Source organism: Anabrus simplex, chromosome X (genome assembly GCF_040414725.1).
Source record: "Anabrus simplex isolate iqAnaSimp1 chromosome X, ASM4041472v1, whole genome shotgun sequence".
Taxonomy (NCBI): Eukaryota; Metazoa; Arthropoda; class Insecta; order Orthoptera; family Tettigoniidae; genus Anabrus; species Anabrus simplex.
In genome coordinates this window covers 187,155,871-187,170,007 of record NC_090279.1, presented here as the reverse complement: position 1 = coordinate 187,170,007, position 14,137 = coordinate 187,155,871, and the positions used below count along the sequence as shown (strand labels likewise).

Genomic DNA, 14,137 nt, shown 5'->3' with positions numbered 1-14,137 from the left:
TGTTGAACACCATAGGTTTGCGTTGCCTGTAAATGGCGCCGCAAAGTTAGAAAAACATAGGTCTGTATTATATGTCGAATTTCATAAACCTGTGAGTAGTACAATAATGTGTGGAATACCGCAAGTCTCTGCTACTTTTGATTAGTACCGCAATATGACAAATACCATGGTTCTACTTTCCTAGCGATCAGTACCGTTATGAGGGGCCGATAGCTTGGATTTTGGACCCCCTTTAGACTGCAAGCATCATCGTTTCAGTGTTATGCTATAGCAGCAGTCCCTTGGTCAGTAATCCTATTCCTTTACGTCAGTTTGTGTGAATGTAAAGCATTGCGGGTCGCATCCACTGATTATTTTAAATTCATGTCCATCCATCCATTCATTCTTCGTTCTCACGCTTTGAATTCAGGTCATTGGAGAATTTTAGACCATTAATTTGTCATTCCATTTCGTCTCATTTCGTACCATTAGGGGCCGATGACCTCGATGTTAGGCCCCTTTAAACAACAATCATCATCATCATCATCATCATCATCATCATTTTTCCGACCCCTAAACTTACCAGAAAACGGGACTAAACGGGTGGATATATTATTATTATTATTATTATTATTATTATTATTATTATGTTATTTGCTTTACGTCGCACCGACACAGATAGGTCTTCTGGCGACGATGAGACAGGGAAGGGCTAGGAGTGGGAAAGAAGCGGCCGTGGCCTTAATTAAGGTACAGCCCCAGCATTTGCCTGGTGTGAAAATGGGAAACCACGGAAAACCATCTTCAGGGCTGCCGACAGTGGGGTTCGAACCCACGATCTCCCGAATACTGGATACTGGCCGCAATTAAGCGACTGCAGCTATCGAGCTCGGTATTATTATTGTTATTATTATCAATATTAAACTGTTCCTTTTGAACAAAATGTGTTTGTAGTCATCGTACTCCGTAGATTTGTCGTTGCTCACTTTCTTGTAATTTTACTCCTTTTCTTACGCTGTTGGTCGTGGAGAATCCTGTTTGGTAACTCGATTTCGGACGTTCACTGAAAGACAGGTCGATGGCAGTACCAAACTTGTAACCCACGCAGTGTACAGTCACTGTACAGTACACCAGAAATGGATCTGCATGCTCTCAAAAATTAGTATTCTTCTGGTGAATATTGAATACTTCTAATGGAGTACTGGGGGATTTCGACCAGTGGTTTAGCGAAATGTCGACACCTTTCCTCGGCAAACATTCAGGAAACAAATGTCATGGCAATCAGGAAGCTGAATTTCCCCATCTGAGTACACGGGCTTTTTTTGGTGTTGTTGCAGTATTCAACCACATCATCTTGTGTTTTTAATTGTTTACGATTTGCTTTGCGTCACACCGACACAGATAGGTCTTATGGTGACGATGGGACAGGAGAGGGATAGGTGTGGGAAGGAAACGTACGTGGCGTTAATTAAGGTACAGCCACAGCATTTGCCTGGTGTGAAAATGGGAAACCAGGGGAAACCATCTTCTGGGCTGCCGACATTGGGGTTCGAACCCACAATCTCCAGAATGCTGGATACTGGTTGCACTTAAGCGACTGCAGCTATCGAGCTCCGTCCTTAAAATTTGGATTCGTAAAGTGAAAGAGAGCAGCTATAAAAGGGCGTGAAAATGGGAAACCACGGAAGTGTCACAGTTTGAAAATAATGTTCTAAACATGCCAAGTTCAGTGAAAATACAAACGTTTGATCGTTATATTTGATTCTCACCGGGCGAGTTGGCCATGCGGTTGTGAGGTTGCATCCGTGAGATAGTGGGTTCGAATCCCTATGTCGGCAGCATTGAAGGTGGTTTTCCGTGGTTTCCCATTTTCACCCCAGGCAGATGCTGGGGCTGTACCTTAATTAAGGCCACGGCCGCTTCTTTCCCACTCCTAGGGCTATCCTATCCCATCATCGCCGTAAGACCTATAGCCTATGTGTCGCTGCGACGTAAAGTAAATTGCAAAAAAAAAAAAAAAAAAAAAAGTATATTTGATTCTCTTAATTATTTTGTTTATCCTGGAACGGCTGTGATTCCAAATTGAACGCAATATAATTTCGAAACAATATAATTTGGTATCGATATTTTGTTTTAATAATGTCGGCATATCGATGTTTTAATATATCGGAACGCCGTACACAATTTCATTTCATTTTTCGTCGGAACTTTCCTAGGGAGAACTACCAAACTGTCTGAGAGGCTACAATTTAATTGCACGGGGCTTTGCACCAGCCATCGAATAGGAAAGGTGATGAGGGGGATGAAAGATGTGACGTGGTACATATTGCTATGTGACTTCATCTCACTCGAAGACGATGAGGGGGGGAAGAGGAAATTCTCATTTGAAGTTGTTCAGTATGCATTACTATAGCTATTTATTATTATTATTATTATTTATTTATTTATTTCCTTTATAAAAAAGCCGTGGCGCAACAACCCCGAAGTGCCATTGCCCACCAAGCGATCGCTGATCAGCCCGAAGGCCTGTAGATTACGAGGTGGCATGTAGTCAGCACGACGAATCCTCTAAATCGTTATTCTTGGCTTTCTAGACCGGGGCTGCTATCTCACCGTCAGATAGCTCTTCACTTAGGCTGAGTGGATCTCGAACCTGCCCCCATGTAAAAGTCACTGACCTGGCCGCGAATCGAACCCGGGTCCTCTGGATAAGAGGCAGGCGTGCTGCCCCTACACCCTACACTTCATTTATACAGTTGGTTTATTATTAAATATGTATCTTTATTTGATAATTTTCTTGGCTTTACGTCCCACTAACTCCTTTTTCGGTTTTTAGAGACGCCGAGGTGTCGGAATTTAGTCCCGCAGGAGTTCATTTACATGCCAGTAAATCTACCAACACGAGGCTGACGTATTTGAGCACCTTGAAATACCACCGGGCTAAGCCAGGATCGAACCTGCCCAGTCTGAGCCGCTCAGCCCGGCTGTTTATCTTCCTCTCGCAGCATATTTTGCTTCAGTTGGAGAGTTATGAATATAATTTTATATTTTGGCGGATTTTCCATCGGTTTCTGGAAAGCGATTTGACTGATTTTTGGTGAGACATTTAATCTATTTAACCGATTTTAACTCAGTCCGTTGGTAACACTGAATACAACTTGATACAGCTGATAAGGAAAGGAATGCAAGATAGACGCGGAACATAGACGTGGGTGGAGAAGATTATTCTGGACGTAAAACATGCGACAGTGATTCTATAATCACTCAATCAATCACCATTGATCTACATTTATGGCAGTCGCCCAAGTGGCAGATTCCCTAACAATTCTTCCCTTAGACTGTTATTAAGTGATTTCAAAGAAATTGGAAATTTATCTAACACCCCCCTTGATAAATTAGTCCAATCCTTAACTCCTCTCCCTATAAACGAATATTTGCCCCAATTTATACTCTTGAATTCCACCTTTATCTTCATTTTGTTATATTTTCTAATCTTAAAAACTCCACCTACGCTGTTAATGTCATTCCAAGCCATCTCTCGACTGACAACTCAAAACATGCCGCGTTTTAGTTAGTATTTTTACTCACAGGTTTTCCCAGTCCAAAGTTCGTAACATTTGACAAAATCACCAGAACTAATCGCGCTGCTTTCCTTTGGATTTTTTTCCAGGTCTTGTATTAAGTAATCCTGGTGAGAGTCTCATAGAATTGAACCATACTCTAGTTGGGGTGTTACCAGTGAGACTGAAAACATAAAACTAGGAAAAATTACTCCGTGACTAGGGGCATGATTCTTTTCGCATTGACGATAAACGCGACAAGAAATATTTTGAAGCGATTTTGAAATATTTTAACGTATCATATGATTCCGAATAAGAAATTAGTGATTTTGTTTTCGCGAATTACAGCCAGTTAAAGCGTCAAGGCCATTTTAATGCGAAATTTGCTTATTTTGCGATAAGTGCGAAAATGCAGCGAAATTCGTGGAAAATAGCGATCTTGAAATTGTATTCCAATATCACGTCTGTGAAGGAAATCAGAAGACAGAATTATCTCTTCGTATTAATATTCTATAAAATCTCTTATTGATATGGCCTTGCAGGGCGAAAGGGTAATTTATGTAATCTTGATTAGGGCTATATTATCCGGCTCCATGGCTAAATGGTTAGCTAGCTGGCCTTTGGTCACAGGGTTCTGGGTTCGATTCCCGGCAGGGTCGGGAATTTTAACCATCATTGGTTAATTTCCCTGACACGGGGGCTGGGTGCATGTATTGTCTTCATCATCATTTAATCCTCATCACGACGCGCAGGTAGCCTACGGGTGTCAAATAAAAAGACCTGCACTTGGCGAGCCGAACCGGTCCTGGGATATCTCGGCACTAAAAGCCATACGACATTTCATTTCATAGTTTTAATCAAGATTATGTGAGGAGTAATGAATGATTATCAATATTACTTCTCATTATTTATCTAGTGTATCTTTCACATAAATAATTCACAAATCTCACGAATTAAACGTTTTATGAATAACTTTGCCGGCCCCCTGGTGTAGGGGCAGCGTGCCTGCCTCTTACCCGGAGGCCCCGGGTTCGATTCCCGGCCAGGTCAGGGATTTTTACCTGGACCTGAGAGCTAGTTCGAGGTCCAGTCAGCCTACGTGATTAGAATTGAGGAACTATCTGACAGTGAGATAGCGGCCCCGGTCTAGAAACCCAAGATTAACGGCCGAGAGGATTCGTCGTGCTGACCACACGACACCTCGTAATCTGCAGGCCTTCGGGCTGAGCAGCGGTCGCTTGGTAGGCCAAGACCCTTCAAGGGCTGTAGTGCCATGGGGTTTGGTTTGGTTTGGTTTATGAATAACTTTAGGAAAGGATTAAAGCGATGGAGTCCGACCTATTTCGCAAAATAACGCGAAAAATTTTCTTTTTCCTGAAATGGAACATAGTGCGGAACTATCATGCCTCCATCCACGATTGTTCCCAATCTCATGTGGGTTGACAGAAGAAGAATCCCTGGCAATGCTGGGAGTAACTTTTATTATCGTCTGGAGCTCGAGAAGAGTTTCCGGTAGATTTACGAGTCTCTATGGGGTGGTTCTATTATAAGATAATTGTTAGTATGTATGCGTGTGGCGGACTTCCTTACCGAGAGTGAATGAGACTGTGTTGGCGCCGTGCGGCTCGCACCTGTAAGGAGAAGGGAGCATTGGCCCCGGCCGACTGTAACGGTGCTGCCTGCACCTGCTGTGTGGCTGTGTTTACACTCCAAACGGTCTCCTTCATCACAAATATGACTGACGTTCTGTACTCGCGCGGCGGGACTTCTCTCGCTGCCGAAAGTCCTTCTACACAGTGTTATCTCCCCTTCCCGTCTCTGACATTGCTGCTTTGATGTAGACCAGTGCTTTCCATAGCGGCATCTTTCTGAACTCGAGTCCGGCTCCATGGCTAAATGGTTAGCGTGCTGGCCTTTGATTCAGAGGGTCCCGGGTTTGATTCCCGGCCGGATTAGGGATTTTAACTTTCATTGGTTAATTCCAGTGGCTCGGGAGCTGGGTATTTGTGCTGTCCCCATCATCCCTGCAACTCACACACCACACCTAACACTATCCTCCACCACAATAACACGCAGAACCGGGCGAGTTGGCCGTGCGGTTAGAGGCGCGCTGCTGTGAGCTTGCATCCGGGAGATAGTGGGTTCGAATCCCACTGTCGGCAGCCCTGAAGATAGTTTTCCATGGTTTCCCATTTTCACACCAGGCAAATGCTGGGGCTGTACCTTAGTTAAGGCCACGGCCGCTTCCTTCCACTCCTATGCCTTTCCTATCCCATCGTCGCCTTAATACCTATCTGCGTCGGTGCGACGTAAAGCTACTAGCAAAAAAAAGCACGCATTGCAGATGCCGCCCACCCTCATCGGAGGGTCTGCTTTACAAGAGCTGATCCCTGCTAGAAATAGTCACACGAAGTTATTATTATTATTATTATTATTATTATTATTATTATTATTATTATTATTATTATTATTATTAAAAGAAACTTCTAAAACTAAAGGTGAAAATACGTATTCGTTTCCCTTAGAACTGTTGGAAAGTATGTTTCTTTTACCTGATATGAAATGTAAATAATATTGGAAATGTGTGTTTCTTTTTTCTTTTTACGAAGGGTGCTTAAGTAGCCTTTTAGTATATGGGATACTTCTGGCTCACTTGTCCCTGAGGAGTCTTATAATTTTCTTTTTATGTTTTGACGAATATGGAATAAATTTACTCGAGTTCAGCCAGCAGTTTTTAATCTGCTCATTCTCACTGTTTTGATATTGGTCTCTCTTTCTTTCTTAATCTCTTTACCCTCCAAGGTTGGTTTTTTCCTCGGGCTCAGCAAGGAACCCCACCTCTACCGCCCCAACGACGGTATCCTGGAGCGTGAAACTTTAGGTCGGGGAATACAACTGGGGAGGATGACCATTGCCTCGACCAGGCGGCCTCACCTACTAAGCTGAACAGGGACCTTGTGGGGGGATGGGAAGATTGGAAAGAGTACAGAAGGAAGCGGCCGTTGCCTTAAGTTAGTTACCATCCCGGCATTTGCTTGGAGAGGAGGTGGGAAACCACGGAAAACCATATCCAGAATGTCTGAGGTGGGAATCGAACCCACCTCTACTCATTTGACCTCCTGAGGCTGCGTGGACCTAGTTCCAGCCCTCGTACCACGTTTCACATTCGTGGCAGAGCCGGGAATCGAACCCGAGCCTCCGGGGGTGACAGCTAATCACGCTAACCACTACACCACAGAGGCGAACTTTGATATTGGTCGTCATAGAAAATCCTGTTTCGCAAGAATTTGTGGTCGAATACTGCAACAAAATCACAACAGTCTATTTAACCAGATGCGGAAATAATTCTTATCCAGAATTTACCAAAATCATCTCGTTGCCTTCGGAGGAAAGTCCACTAACTTCCGATCAAACAAATTTGATTTCTTGTCCGATCATAAGCATTTGTGTTCAGATCTGGAAAGTGATATATTTGGAAACATTTCATAGCTGGTCGCTTTTACTTTCCGAATCCAAATTGCTTAAGAGTGACCAACGATTTTGTTTCTTAATTTCAGGAGTATCATCCGAATACACGTATATCTGACAGATCGCGACATTCCATAGACCAGCATGCGACACCCCAGGATGTCGCCATGTCCAGTTTGTTGAAAAGCGTTTTCTTCTCTTTGTGGTGCCGTCTCCTCTCAGAGGGTAGGGGAGCATCATGGAGTAAGTTTTCCACTACTAGTACGAAAATGTTTTTAATTCCTCCGCTGAAGGTGGAGGCGGGCCTCTTATACGGTAGCGCCGTCTCTCAGGCCAAGAGATTTGTTGCGGTGAAGGAAATGCTCGGAGAAGGTTGAGGGAATTGGCGGCCGTGGCCTTAATTAAGGTACAGCCCCAGCATTTGCCTGGTGTGAAAATGGGAAACCACGGAAAACCATTTTCAGGGCTGCCGATAGTGGGATTCGAACCTACTATCTCCCGGATGCAAGCTCACAGCCGCGCGCCTCTACGCGCACGGCCAACTCGCCCGGTAGTACAATTAATAACCACACTACTAAACATTAACTGAAGAAACAAGACGATACAAAGAATGCAATGAACTACCCAAACAAGATAATACAATAAATATACAGGCTACAGTTACTACAATAATAATTTTACAGTGATGCCTAACACAAAGTAACACATTCAGTTATGCACTTAAATTATACAGTCTTAATATTAAAACGAGTACGAAATAAACACGACACATTATGCAAAATAATATTCTGAAAGGAGAAATAAAGTGTTTAATTTATAGGTCATTTAAAAACTGTGGATTCAAATAGAAGAGAAATAACAGAACAACTAGAAGAATGAAATCAGACATGTACAGAAAACTGAGATAATATTCAACATTATGTGCATTATAGGAAAGTATCACGCGCCAATTCAAAGTTGATTTGATTCATGAAAAAGATATACATAATATGTACATAATACACAACACTTTACGACATGCCAACGAATTTCGAAACGGAGGCCACGGTGGCGCACAAAACACTTTACGACATACCAACGAATTTCGAAACGGAGGCCACGGTGGCGCACAAAATGAGCTGATTTTAGTTTTGACTAGCTGATGTATCCGTACTTCGTTACGGAATTCTACATTTTATACAGAGTTCTAGGTTAGGTAGTGTACACGTTGTGAATAAGATTGTATTAAATTGCATAGCTCTTAATGTTACCCTAGAAACGCGATGGGGAAGTCACCAAAGTCTTTCTTATGCGAAGACGGGGTTACGGAAATTTCATTGTAATGGTGGGCCCTCCTACCTACCATCGGTCACAATTAAGTTGGGGAGTTTTCATTAAAATGGCATACACTCGCTCTCCACCTGACTTTTTACATCCTCAGAAAGACTGCGTTAGTGGTTTTCCCAACTGAAATTAACATAGATCAGCACAATGACGCCAGTAGGAATGTCGCGATTAAAAGCAATGCTATCATATGTAATTCTCGATCAAATTAAAAACCACACATTTTATCACTTTTAACGGACGGTACTACGCTGCCGATCTAACAGTCCAAAGTTCCAGAGCCTGAATAACTAGGCCGCAGATAGCCGTGTGCCGTGAAAATTTTAATTTCGGGGGCAGGGGGGCATGAAGCCGGGGGGGGGGTACTGTCGAGTCCTAGAGTCCTATGCCCTCTTACTCATCTGTTTAATAGGAGTATTCGATGAGTCAGAAAACCTTAATTCACTACACTGGCGGCGGATATTATGACTTGGATAATTTTTTCTCCAATCCAGAGAAATCCCCTCTTCACTGCTAATTTGGAATAAAATGAATGTAGAAATAAATAAAAGTGAAGAGGAAGAAGCTTTTCTTGAGAGACAGCTTTTTCAAGGTTAAATGTTGAGTTATTTAGTGAATTGTGGTGCTATAATTTGGAATAGGCCTAAATTGTAATTCTAGACCAGGTCATACTACTACTACTACTAATACTACTAATACTACTAAGTGAGCCTGCCTTAAGTGTACACACAGCTCATTCTAAACAGCGCGTCAGTGTGTTTACGTACAAGCATATCGGAAAATTTATGAACCAGGGGAATGGCATGCTAAAGAAGGTTTTCTAATTCCCCAGTTATTTCTCGCCAATTTTCAGTCTGGCTCGGTACGCAGCATTAATCCCATCTATCGGAGTTGAGTGGCAGCATAAGGTATAAAGAACATCCAACAAACAATGATCAATGTAATGTTATTGTTTATCAGTGTCATATGCTTTCAATATTGTAGGCCTTCACATTTAGGTTTCTTCCGACTCTGAAATACCACTCTTATAATAATCGGTAAGATAAAACTGAATGAAACATAAATTATCGGAAATTGTATTCTCTGTAACTTTTGTTGTGTAGTCCTTTTGTATGGGACCATTAACATAGGTATTTAAAATTAAATTTTAGGCGCTTTCCGCTAAACTACAATTTCAACCAAGGTGAATAAAATTGTTTATAACTTAGACTGTAGTTTCTTAATCCCCGACTCTATACGCCGATTTTCATTAAATTCTGTTAACCCATTTTCCCATTGCCCATTGGTTCGGCATTGATATGGACTTGGCAACAAAAATACAAATTCACGAATATCTTGTGTTATCATAGCCGGAACGGTAAAAATGTACAAGACATACAGTAAATGATCGGAAATTTAATTATATATAACTTTAGAATAGGACCAGTAATAATGTTAATATTTGAGAATTCAATTTTAGACCTTCCTCTACACTACAGTTTCACTCAGCGTGAATAAAGTGATTTATATCCTAGGTTGTAGTGGCTCATCCCCCGACTCGTACATACCGATTTTCATTAAATTCTCTTCAGCCGTTTACTCGTGGATCGTGTACATACATACATAAATACATATATACATACAGACAGAAATTACAGAAAAGTAGAAAGTGCATTTCCTTGTTACTGTGGACAAGACCGAAACAGAAATACCATTCTTTTCAAATTCTGAGCAATTTACAGACAAATCTCTTATTTTATATAACTTATATATAGATATCTACATCTGGATGATATTCTTGTGCCCTTGAAATGTAACTCCCTTTCAATTATGATTCTGTCCAGAGTGATAAGTGTTGGTGATTTCCTACTTGGTGATTACCATGAACTTTGTATTTTGTTCAGTGTGAGGGAGTTTGGCATATTACACGAAGCGAAGCCTTAAAGAGTGTATCAAAAAGATTTACTCTCAGTCTAGGCTTCATAAGATACATTATGGAAAAGGCTGCTTCGTGTTTGAGGCTCTCGGCCACAAACGAGCAACAGAGCGGTGAGAGTGTGCGTGAAGAGACAGTGGGGCCGTGAGCTCGGAGCGGCAGGCAAGAGACTCACTATGTGTTCTTGTTCCCAGAGCTACGTGTTGTTCATCTCTGGTTTACGCGATACGGGTTGTGAAACTTAGCTTGCATTCAGGTCATAATGGATTCGAATCCCTCTGTCTCCAGCTCTGAAGATAGCCTTTCATGATTTACCATTTTCAGAGTAGGTAAATACTGGGCCTGTATCTTAGGAAAGGCCAACCTATTGACTTGGCGTGCGGTTAGGGTCGTTCATCTGTGAGCTCGCATTCGGAAGATAGTGGGTTCGAACCCCACCGTTGGCAGCTCTGAAAATGGTTTTCCGATGTACCTTATAATTAAGACCACGGCTGTTTCCTTCCGACTCGTAGCCCTTTCCTATCCCAGAGTCGCCATAAGACCAATCTGTATCGATGCAACGTAAAGCAAATTGTAAAAATAAATAAATTTAAAAATGGTCACTACTTTTACTTAACCAATCGTAGCCCTTCCCATCTCAGAGTGGCCGAAAACATGTATACGTTAGTACGTCGTTTAACATTTAGCAAAGAAAAAAGTTGGGGGTAGGAATTGTGGAAATAATGTACGTCGTTCAAAGGATACATTTGGAAGGAGTTTGTTGTCCTTTCTGGCACCAGTCCAAGCACTTTCCCATCAAATCTTGAGCTTGCGTTACCAGTTCTGTATTTTTCAAGATTTATTACACTAGCAGAATTACTCGTTCTTTTTTTTTTTGTAAGTTAAAAATGTTGTTTTTCGCATTGTTACACACATGCAGTATCATCTCCAAACTTGGCAATAAGGCGGCGTTAATGTAAACCTGGAACTCATAAGGAAACAAATCACCATCGGCCATCAATTCGTAAATTGTAACCTGCATGATAGTTCTAGACGTCTCGGCCTTGATCTTCCCTACCCACCAATCGGCGTTATACAGGTTTGGACACCCAAAATATTACATGGAAACAACTTCTAATAATTGAAGACGTCGATATTCTGTCTTCGTTATTAAATTTTATTAAGGGACTCGTGAAACATTGTCTTCCATGGAATTGGAGATATCGATCACCAGCTTCGTTTTTTTAAATAGAACTATAGTATATTTTTAGATGAGTTTTTTCCCTTTTATATTTGTTGTACGTCGCTCAGACACTGATAGGTCTTATGGTAACGATGGGTGGTATAGGAAAGGGCTAGGAGTGGGAAAGAAGCGGCCGTGACCTTAATTAAGACACAGCGCCAGCATTTGCCTGGGTGAAAATGGGAAACCACGGAAGACCCTTTTCAGGGCTGCCGACACTGGGGTTCCAACTCGCTATTTCCCGAATGCAAGCTCACAGCTGCGCGACCCTAACAGCACGGCCAGTTCGCGCATCCGACAAATACTTCGGCCGGGTTGAGCGGCTCAGACGGTTGAGGCCTTCTGACCCCAGCTTGGCAGGTTCGATCCTGGCTAAGTCCGGCGGTATTTGAAGGTCCTCAACTACGTCAGCCTCGTGTCGGTAGATTTACTGGCACGTAAAAGAACTCCTGCGGGACTAAATTCCGGCACCTCGGCGTCTCCGAGAACCGTAAAATTAGTTAGTGGGACGTAAAACATTATTATTATTATTATTATTATTATTATTATTATTATTATTATTATTATTATTGATGTTGTTGTTGTTACCGTGTTTTGGTGGATCAGCAGAGGTGAAAGAAGGTGCGGGCTGTAATGGGTCTAACTACAAGTCCGAAAGATGAATTTAAAATTTAAATAAAGGTTATATTTTCAATAGACAACACGATTTAACAAATGTTTACATAGAATTTGAAAACTTAACAAGTCAATCAGGTACAAGACCAGAAAAGCAAGGATTTAGAGACAAATTAATGATCTGGGCTTCAAACCCCACCTTTTACAATCTCTGAGCTCTCAGCTCACAATCACAAAATACCAAAGGGCAGAAAACCCCTAATTACATGGAGCACTTGCTCCCGCCTAGTAATATCAAGCCTACTAGAGGCACCTTTCAAAATACCAGAAAGAGCTGACCGCTCTCAATCTTTCAAGCCTATCAAAGGCAACAACCAACATTACTATCAACTGCCCTCAAGGCACACCTATCAAGAAACAGGGGTATCTAGTACCCAATCTACTGGGCCTTCGTGGAAAAGGAACAGATCAATTAAATGGCCCCCCAAAAAAGTCAAGATGAATGGAGGCGTGTACTTGCACTCCTACATGAAAGCTTGTTAAAACCTAAGTGGCGTTAAGCTGATACACAGGGGCTATTCCCATACTATAGATGTGACTCGTATAAGAAAAATAATTTAACACATTAATGGACAGAAGAAAATCGGTTATGAAAACGTAGTCACCTCAAATCCAAATTGAAGGTGAGCTCGAGAGGGTAAAGCACTCCCTATCCCCGACTTACAGTTAAAGTAATAAGAAAATGTTTACATAAGCCGGCACTAAGTTACATTTTTAAACAGGTAGGATACTTCGAAAAGGTTTCGAACCTTCCCCGGGGGTTAAACTGCTGAGCAAGAAAGAAATAAAGATGTTAAAAGGCCATTACCTTTGCTGAAGAGCTGCTGCTCGAAGGAAGAGGCGCAACCCGCCCCCTGCTATACTTCCATACACTAAGCTAGATGTTGTTGAAGTGGCGACGAGCCATGAAAATCAGCAGTTTTTAAACCCTCATGGAAGATTCGAGACCTTTCATGAATAATTAAGACACACCCACAGGCGTTTATTGGTTGCCCAAAAATTTACACATTAAAATTGGAGAAGGACACTATTGGTCCAAAATTAATTAAAGAAATTCGGGATTGGCTAAGTTCAAAACTGGCGGAAAGAAAAGATTAATATTGCCAACCCACCAACGAAAGAACGAAATTTAGTAAAGACAACAACATATGAATACAAAATATCTTCAAGAAAAAATCCTTCACTTCGCACCAGGGTGCATGATCATAGTTTTTGGTAGAGACATCTGTGAGAGAATGTCCACACTTCTTGATAATTAGTAAACAAAAACAATTCGAAATTAACACAGTGACATCTTCAGATAAACGGTTGAATTAATTCGGTTTTAAAGTTCAGAGGTTTAGCTCTAGAGGCGTACTTTAAGGCGAAAAATTCAAATGTGCGGCGTATAGGTGTACCAACCGGTACAATTATTATTACAAATACTTTGTGAAACATGTATAAATTCAATTTACATTTCTAGTGGCTGAGACGCATTAAATTTAAAACTGAGAGACCCCATGGTTAAATGTTATGTTTGGTCAATTTTGCTTTATGGAAGTTTCGATTTTGAAAACGACCACCATAAAAAAATTTTGAAGGTCTGGAAATGTGGTTTAAGGTGCGTTTTCCAAGGTGCGATTGTAGCCGCACGGCGACAGCAGTGTCCACCTCCGTGCATGCGCAGTTTGTGTTTGGTCTGCGACTCGCGGAGATTGCGGCTCGAGCCGCCACACTGGTGCAGTGAGCAGTGCTGGCGGCCGCAGTCGCTGCGACAATTGATATAAGTATCTGTTGTGTAGCAATTAATTATTGAATTTTGGTACGATGTCGGAGCAACGAAAAGTCGAGGGAGTGTTCAGTCACTCGCATGATATTGCTATTTGCCACTTCGTTTCCGAGCATAAATGTGTGTACGATTTAAAGCATCTGGAGTACAAGGATATGTCTGTACGAGACATGAGATTGGTACAAAAATGACAAAAAATGGTCTTCCATTAACATGTCAAGGAAAGC

General features: G+C 41.8%; 1 protein-coding gene across 1 annotated transcript in view; it reads left to right on the top strand.

Moving 5' to 3' along the window:
* LOC136886040 (cytospin-A) overlaps nucleotides 1-14,137 on the top strand; it is a 471,506-nt gene that overhangs the window by 115,152 nt on the left and 342,217 nt on the right. The gene's annotated exons all lie outside the window — the stretch shown is intronic.